This window comes from Spinacia oleracea, chromosome 4 (genome assembly GCF_020520425.1).
Source record: "Spinacia oleracea cultivar Varoflay chromosome 4, BTI_SOV_V1, whole genome shotgun sequence".
NCBI lineage: Eukaryota > Viridiplantae > Streptophyta > Magnoliopsida > Caryophyllales > Amaranthaceae > Spinacia > Spinacia oleracea.
The window spans coordinates 131,547,468-131,556,585 of record NC_079490.1 but is presented as its reverse complement, the minus strand read 5'-3'; the positions used below and the strand labels follow the sequence as shown (position 1 = coordinate 131,556,585).

Sequence of the window (9,118 nt, the reverse complement as noted above, 5' to 3'; positions counted from 1 at the left end):
ATAAATTTCAATCGAAAATTGAATTGAAGCAAAAATACAAAACTAACTGAATAAATTCAACTTACCAGACTACAAATTTGTGATGACGATGAATAAATTGGTTCTTCCATGATTGGCACGAGAGATGTAGAAGAACAAGAGGATCAGGGAGAAAATGAGATAGTCCGCAGGAGGAGAGAGAAAGTTGATTAAGGAAATAATACCCTTGGTCCAAGTATGCATTCAATGTTAAATATAATAAATGTGGTTCAGTATTAATTAATTATACAAGTTAATAATTCAGTGAGATCAAGTGAACTGCATGTATGCCTAGCCAGAGGCCGCTTCAGTTCAAGTGGAATTAATAATATTAATCCACAGCTTACTCTTGACTGAACCCGTAGGCTCACACAAATAGTACGTGAACGGATCAAGTATTTAAGTGAATTAAATACTCTATTTATGGATATTCGGAACCGACAGATCTCGGTTCCGGTGGGAGCTGAAATCGTCAAAAGGAAAATTATGAATACTCCGGAAACGATGATATTGTCAGAAACGGAAATATGGATCGTATCGGAAATATAAATATTATCCAAGTCGTAGATGTTGCCGGAAACGGAAACATGGTACGTATCGGAAAATATTATCGGAAATGGAAATATTGCCGGAATTGGAAATATTGCCAGAAACGGAAATATTGTCGGAATCGGAAATATTATCGAAATCGGAAATATTAAATATTAGTTCGAAACGGAAATTAATTCCGGAACCGGAAATATTAAATATTGTTCGAATCGGAAATGAATTCCGGAATCGGAAAATTAATCGGAAGCGCGTCGTACGAAATAAACATCGGACGAGCTTGCTAGACGCAAGGCCCAGCACCAAGCCAGGCCTGCTCCTAGCGAGGCCCGCGCACAGCAAGGCGAGCCAGCAGCCCGCCAAGGCACGCAAGGCCCAGCCAAGCAGCACGCAAGTCCAGGCCTAGCGAGCAAGGCAAGGCCAGCAGGCTGGCGCGCCCAAGCATGGGCTGCGAGCCAGCGCTGCTGGGCCGAGCTTCGCGCGCGCGCGCCCAGCGCCCTTCATGGGTTGTGCGTGTGTGTGCTTTGAGTTCGTGCATGCATCGAATCCTTAAGCGTTTAGGATTAGTTCGATTAAAGATTATTTTCCTAAAACTACTAGAGTTAGTTGTTGAGTTAAACACTAACTTAATAGATTTAATTGGTATCTAATTCTAATAAGATTAGATAGTTGAATCCTAGTAGGTTTCTAGTTCCGATAATCCTACCCTATAAATAAGTGATGGCAATCACAATTGATAATACATCAATTCAAGTATTCATATAGTTTTAAGTTAAAAACTAAAGTTAATAATTTGCCACAAAATTATAACCGAATAACATAAAACCTTAGGCTAAATTCTAGTTCATTGAATCTAAGGCGGATCCGAACGTGTTGTGGACGACTATCTACGGAGGGACTACTCTTGGAGTCTTAAACTTGTTCTTGTTCGGTTCGGGAGCAGCTAGGGAAGGCACGATTCGAATGTATGCATCCTAAATTATGCTAATTGTTATGTGGCAATTAATTTGGATTCTTGGCTTTATGGTTTTTCCGCATGAAATATATGTTTTATATTTGTCATAACCTAACAGTGGTATCACGAGCCTCTAATTAATTCCATAATCAATTATAGTTAACATGGTTAAATTTTATAAATTTGCAATGAATTAAAGGGGTGATTAATTTCGATTTTTGTAATTAATTGCAAATTCGTGCGATTATTTAATTATATGTTCGCAGGATTTTCGGCAGTTTAGTAAATAATGGTCGGAATCGTATAATTTTATAGTGAATTTCGCATGTAAACGGCGTTTTAAAATTTTGACTAAAATCAAAGATTTGATGCCGAACCCAGAATTCCCAAATTCGAAGCCTAACTATGACTTTTCGGTGGTTTTAGTTTTTCGATCGCAAAATTTATAATTTTTAAGATGTCAAATTAAATATTTGCGATTCTTGTTTGTAAATCTTGAATCTATGATTGACCTATTGTATATGTTTAACAATTTTAATGCCTAAGCTTGTTAATTATACAACCTAATTTGTAATTGTAATTAATTTGTTGAAATTCGAATAATTTAGAATTTGATTTTCATAATTAATTAGCAATTTAATTAGGAATCCATGATTAAAAACCACCATAAAATTTGTTAAATTTGAAAAAATTTAAAATTTTATGACCTAGATTTGAATCCATAAAAATAAACTTGATCGGAAATTAATTTGAATAATAAATTTTCGATTTTTCGCCCTAACTTTATGAAATTAATATGATTTATTAATTCGTCTATAAATTTAAATAATAAAGTTTTGATTTTTATAAAATCCGTTCACGAATCTTGCACGAAGCAATGGACGTTAAGTGTTACCCTTAAGGGGTGTTGTATAGTGCGGGCATGCGACGACGAGCAAGGGAGCTCGTCGCCCATGCGGTACATATGCAGCGAGCAAGGGCGTGGCACGAGAGTGCAAGGCAGCAGCCTGCCTTGCGTCGAGTGCTGCGAGCAGTGGGAGGGTGGGGCGAGAAGCAAGGCACCAAGCGAGCAAAGGCTGCGCGCGCGGGCAGCGAGCGTTGCCCCGCACCAGCGAGTGCTGCCTCGCCTAGCGAGGGATGCTTCGCCAATGCGAGCGAGCTGCTGCTGCGCGTAGGCGTGGCTGGCTCGGCTTGCTGCGTCTACGCGTGGCTGCTCGTGCCTTGCTATGCGATCAGTCGAGTGGCAGCCCAATGGGCGTTGCTGCTACGTGTACTCGACGGGGCATGGGCGGGAGCCCATGGCCTCGTCTTGACCCGATTATTTCGTTTTGATTTAATTTTGATTTTCAGTTGGAAAAACGATTTTAATTAAATTTAAAATTCGTAATTTAATTTTTTTCTCGGAATTTAATTATGAATAATTTAATTATAATTAATTTTATTTATACTACTTATTTTACTAAAATTAAAACCTTGATTAAGTTTAAATTAATTAATTTAAGAAACTGAAAATAATCTAAAGGATTTAAATAATAATTTATACGAGCTTTAAATTTTAATTAAATTTTTATGTTTCCGGTTGGACTAGGAAATACAATTTTATGTTTAAAATTAGTAAAACATGTAAATTTCTTGGTTTTAGTGGGAGCGTTTTAATCATAAACTCTTGATTAGGTCTATATTCCTTTAAGGTTAAAACAACTTGATTAGAATTAATAAGGATTGAATAATTTGTAGATTATTGGAAGCCTTGATTAATTGCTGCAAATATTTATGTGATGCATAATATGTTCTACAAACCAGCTATGTGGGTCATTCATTGATAAATGAATGGGTGAATGGCATATTGTAAATGTACTATTTTGCAGGTTATGAAAAGTGACTAGTATGGCCCAAATAGGACAGTAAATATGGTCTGTGTACCATTAATTTGAATGTAATATTGGTCTAAAGTACCAAGTTTTATTGCTTTAAATATGGTCTGCATACCATCAAATAGTTGTAATTAGTTTCAATTATAGCATATCCTATTTGAAGAAAATGGCGCCTCCCGTGGTGAAATTCAAGATGGAGTTTCCAATTCATTTTCAAGATGGAGTTTGAAGTTGAAGCTTCAAGATGAAGTCGGGCCATACTAGATCACATTTATATCTTATGCATGCTTTAAGTTATTTATTGCTTTAAATATGTCTTAATTATGCATGAGATTGTGGCTTGATTATGTTGCATGTTTAAGAATTTTAGTTCACTTAAAATCTAACCAACATAGTAAGAGCCTTAAGTTCCAAACTTTAAAAATTGAGTTAAAAGGTGCCATGCCAAAATAACACTTACTTGGATAACCTTTACATCAATTTTAGTAATAGTTTTCCGCCATAGCGAGGTGTTACTTATTGATCCTAAAGGGGTAAGGTACACAAATATTCGTGAGTACATGTTAGTTTTGGAGAAACTCGACGATATAAGTAAGGAGTACACTAGTAGAAAAAACCCCTGTTGCAGCCCCCTTGTTGCAGCGTACATGTATTAATACGCTTCAACAACCAGTAGGTCAACGTGGGTCAAACCCTTTAAAGGGTTGTTGCAGCGTACAAATTAATTGCCCTCTGCAAAAGAGTTTTTTGCAGCGTACAAAGTAAAAGCCCCCTGCAATAACCCCTTTATTTTGCAGCATACGTGTAAAAGCCCCCTGCAATAACATGTTAGTAATTTTCTTCGGCTTCAAAGTTAATTCAGACCAAATATTTCATCTCAAACGCGCCCACTCCCTTCTTCTTCCCTCAGCGTTCCCTGCATCTCGCCCGTCGCTGGTGGTTCTCGCCAGTCACCGTCGCCTCTGGGTCTCTCCCGTTGCCGGTGGTACTCCAGCAAGGGTCTGTTTCCTCGCCTCCTCACCGGTGGTCCCTTTCTCAAAAAACCACCTTCCCTGCTCGAAAAACCACCAATGAAGTCCATCCTTGCTCGAAAAACGAAGCTACTTTCCTCGGCCGGTGGTTCCAAGTGATATTGTTGCTCGCGAACCCTCTTCTCCGTCAATCCTCGCCGCTGCAAGTAACTTTCTTCCCTTTCCCTCTTGATTTTCGTTTTCAGAATTAGGGTTTGTTCATTTATATTAATTTTTTTTTTTGTGGCAAGTTGTTCATGGGGGAAGATTGAAGCTGCTATTTCCTGGTAGACCTGTATGTTGAAAATTCCAATTTTTATTTGGCGTTATCCATTTTTGAGAAGAATGGTACGCAACTGCAGCGAATGCTGCTTCTACCTGTTTTAGGTTGAGCATTTTGTCAAACTTTATTTAGCCTTTTTCCATTCTAGATTATCTATTGTTGTTGAGCCTTGAGCCTTCCCTTCGAAGTTAGCTTATAGCTCGATAATGTTTTATGTCCTAGCTTGAAATGTGGACTTGATTAGGTACTTAGGTGTTTAAGTAATACTGATTGTTAATGCCCGCAGGCTTCTTAGGAGAAAGGAATTTGTATTTTTTATTTTGAATTACAATGAAATTGCATACTGATGTTTGCTTATTCGACGGTCTAGCTGCTATAGATTTAACTTTTATTAACTGGAATCTATGGACTTGTGGGGGTTTGATTCTTGTATATTATTCTGACTTGCTAAAATCTCTATCAGGTATGAGTTTAAAACAAATCATGGAGAATGGATCACTTCAATGAAACCAAAGTTTGGGGATAATGTATCCGGACGTGTTCGTACAACAATCAAGTCAGTACCTCAGAATGTAAAAAAGTTCTGTATAAAGTCCTCATATGGGAAACCAGCTGTGAGATTTTGGTAGGTAAGTACATCTCATTCAACCAATTTTTTGTTTGTTTTGGCATTTCTTGATTACTGTTTTGTTGTATGATGAGCTTGGTAGCTGATTGGTGGTTTGTTTACTTCTTCATGTGCACACGATATGCAGTGTATTTCCTTTGTTTTTGTCTTTGTCTTTTTTGTTTTTGTTCTGGCCGGGGCCGGGGCGGGGGTGGGGGTGGATTGAGTGTTTTGAGTCCAGCAACACTAGATCCATCTTCTGATTATGTCTCCTGTTATGCTATTATGAGATTCGTGTATGTTGATTTGTCCAACTTGATTTATAAATTATGAGAGTTAGATCGACAATTGAGCTGACTAATCTGTTGTATCTGTCAAGATATGGAGAGCATGGTGCTTAACTGTGCATTCAATTAGCCATGATTGCGGGGCCATTGCCCTAAATTATGAGACTGGTTTGTCATTTTTGAAGGGGAGTACTAATGGTCTGTTTATTGCTTGTTTTGTTTCTTTAGCTCTGTTAGTGGGGTTGCCAAGATATGGAGTATATGTTGCATTTTCTCCTGTAAGTGACAATGTAGCAACTGCCTCAGCTGATCGTACTGCAAAGTTGTGGAACACAGATGGCACTTTATTGAGAACATTTGAAGGTCATTTAGACCGCCTAGCTCGTATTGCCTTCCATCCATCTGAGAAGTATTCTTGCTTTGGAAGGCCACATCAAACCTGTAAATTTCTTCTCTAGTCATTAACATTTATTTTTGTGATGCTAACCCTGATTGTTGACTCAGGTTTTTTCTTTTTCCTCTCAGGTTTATGGAGTTGATTTCTCTCCTAATGGCTATCATTTGGCCACTGGTTCTGAGGATAACACTTGTCGGATTTGGGACTTGAGAAAGAAAAAGTCATTGTACATAATTCCTGCCCATTCAAAGCTTATTTCACAGGTCAAATTTGAGCCTCAGGAGGGATATTATTTGGTCACTGCTTCATATGATACAACTGTTAAGGTATGAGACTTGGCACTCAATTACTCTCAGTAGTCTGTTTTGTTAAGTTACAAGGAGTGTTTTGTATCATTTTGCCCTATTTCATCAGGTATGGTCATCTCGAGACTTCAAGCTTATCAGGACATTGTCAGGACATGAAGCAAGAGTTACACCCTTAGATGTCATAGGAGGTAAGATCTTTTCTCTTGGTAAACTGTAGTAAAAGTGATGCGTGCAAAATGGGAACTTATAGTAGCATCTCATTACAAGTTTATAACTGTCATCTTGGGATGGAATTATGGTAAAGTTTATGGAAGTTGCCACTCAAAAACTGAATTTGTTTAAATACGTTACATTCAACAACAGAGATAAAGTGAATGCAATTTGATATAAAATATTGTATGGGTAACCTATCTCTAAGATCTCACCTCTCTCACTAAGTCTCACTCCAGCGACAAATCTGAAATTTGACTACCTAAACAACCAAAATCCGCCGGGAAAACAGTAAATCCGGCGTGTCAAGGGAATAGGTGGCATGGTTGGGTCGTTATAGGTCATATATTGAGCTAAAATGACATTTTCGCTCCCAACTTTGAACTAAAGAACCTAAGGACTCATTTGATTCTTATTACATGACTAATATGCATAGTTTTAAGTTTCTAAAACTCATTCGAACCTATTTATGCACATTTATGGCTCGTTGGGTCGTTATAGGTCATATATAGAGCTAAAATGACATTTTCGCTCCCAACTTTGAACTAAAGAACCTAAGGACTCATTTGATTCTTATTACATGACTAATATGCATAGTTTTAAGTTTCTAAAACTCATTCGAACCTATTTATGCACATTTATGGCTCGTTGGGTCGTTATAGGTCATATATAGAGCTAAAATGACATTTTCGCTCCCAACTTTGAACTAAAGAACCTAAGGACTCATTTGATTCTTGTTACATGACTAATATGCATAGTTTTAAGTTTCTAAATCTCATTCGAACCTATTTATGCACATTTAAGGTTCGTTGGGTTGTTATAGGTCATATATAGAGCTAAAATGACATATATAGAGTTAACTTATTACATGATTAATATGATTATTTTTATGTTTCCAAGATTCAATCCAATCTATTTATGCACGTTTGAGACTTGTTTGGCCATTATAGGTCATATTTAGGCTAAAATGACGTTTTCGTTCACAACTTTGAACTAACGAACCTAAGGACTCACTTCCAACTTATTACATGATTAATATGATTTTTTTAAGTTTCCAAGACTCAATCCAATCGATTTATGAACATTTGAGACTTGTTTGGTCGTTATAGGTCATGTTTAGGCTAAAATGAGGCATTTTAGCTCCCAAGCTCCCAACTTTGAACTAACGAACCTAAGAACTCATTTCGAACTTACTACATGATTCATATGATTAGTTTTAAATTTCCAAGACTCAATCCAATCTATTTATGCACATTTGAGACTTGTTTGGCCATTATAGGTCATATTTAGGCTAATATGACATTTTCGCTCCCAACTTTGAACTAACAAACCTAAAAAATAATTTCAAACTTATTACATGATTCATATGATTATTTTTAACTTTTCAAAAATCAATCCGATCTATTATGCACATTTGAGACTTGTTTGGTCGTTATAGGTCATATTTAGGCTAAAATGAGACATTTTCGCTCCTAATCTTGAACTAAAGAACCTAAAGACTCATTTTAAACCCTTTACATGATTAATATGCTTAGTTTGAAGTTTCCAAGACTTATTCCAATCTATTTATGCACATTTAAGGTTTGTTTGGTCGTTATTGGCCATATTTAGGCTAAAATGAGCATTTTCTCTCCCAAATTTGAAATAAAGAACCTAAGGACTCATTTTAAACCTTTTAAATGATTAATATACTTAGCTTTAAGTTTCCAAGACTCGTTCCAATCTATTTATGCACATTTAAGGTTCATTGGGTCGTTATAGGTCTTATTTAGGCTGGATTGACATTTTCGCTCCCAACTTTGAACTAAAGAACCTAATGACTCATTTTAAACTTTTTACATGTTTAATATGCATAGTTTTAACTTTCTAAGACTCATTCCAATCTATTTACGCACATTTAAGGCTCATTGGGTCGTTATAGGTTTTATTTAGGCTAAAATGACATTTTCGCTCCCAAATTTGAGCTACATAACCTAAGAATTCATTTTATACCTTTTACATGATTAATATGCTTAGCTTTAAGTTTCCAAGACTATTAGGACATTGTTATTAGTTGCTTGAATGTTAAAGTGTGATATTTAATTTGAATTTAATCTAATGCTTAGTTGAAATTTCTGTTTTTGTAAAGGTCTACACTCCGAGGAATGCGCCTATACTAGTGAGGAAATTGATGTGGTTCGTGAGCAACCGGCTAAGTGTTTTACCCGCAAGTATTTACTATTGGCTTGAGCGCGCTTGATCGAGGTGGTTTAGTTGTTATAGAACAATCGTTTACATTAAAATGTATGCGTACATTGAAATTGGAACGTATATTTGAATGTAGTACGTGCACTTTGGTTTTGGGATATATATATATGTATACAAAACACCAGTTATTATTTTTTATATTTGTTCTACAGGTTACGATATTTTATTTATTGTTGTTGACAGGTTCCTATATTTGGTGCAAGACACCCTAGGTATAGATAAATAAAACTAAAATTTTCCCGCCAAAAGCACAGCTTTGTTGCAGGGGGCATATACTTGTTCGCTGCAACAAGTGTGTAAAATTAGGCAAAAATCAAGACTTGTTGCAGCGTACAAAATGATGTACGCTGCAACAGACTGGTTTGTTGCAGCGAAC

General features: G+C 36.5%; 1 long non-coding RNA gene across 4 annotated transcripts; it reads left to right on the top strand.

Annotated features, from left to right (window-relative positions):
- Positions 1–4,239: 4,239 nt before the first annotated feature.
- On the top strand, positions 4,240–8,880 carry LOC130459190 (uncharacterized). Of its 4 annotated transcripts, none has more exons than XR_008918405.1 (7): positions 4,240–4,570; positions 4,655–4,790; positions 5,150–5,315; positions 5,809–6,021; positions 6,106–6,303; positions 6,392–6,473; positions 8,624–8,880. It is a non-coding gene; the product is annotated as an uncharacterized lncRNA (long non-coding RNA). The 4 variants fall into 4 exon arrangements; XR_008918407.1 differs by having other exon boundaries at positions 4,241–4,570; positions 4,655–4,751; positions 5,150–5,311; XR_008918404.1 differs by having other exon boundaries at positions 4,242–4,570; positions 4,655–4,751.
- The last annotated feature ends 238 nt before the right edge of the window (positions 8,881–9,118 follow it).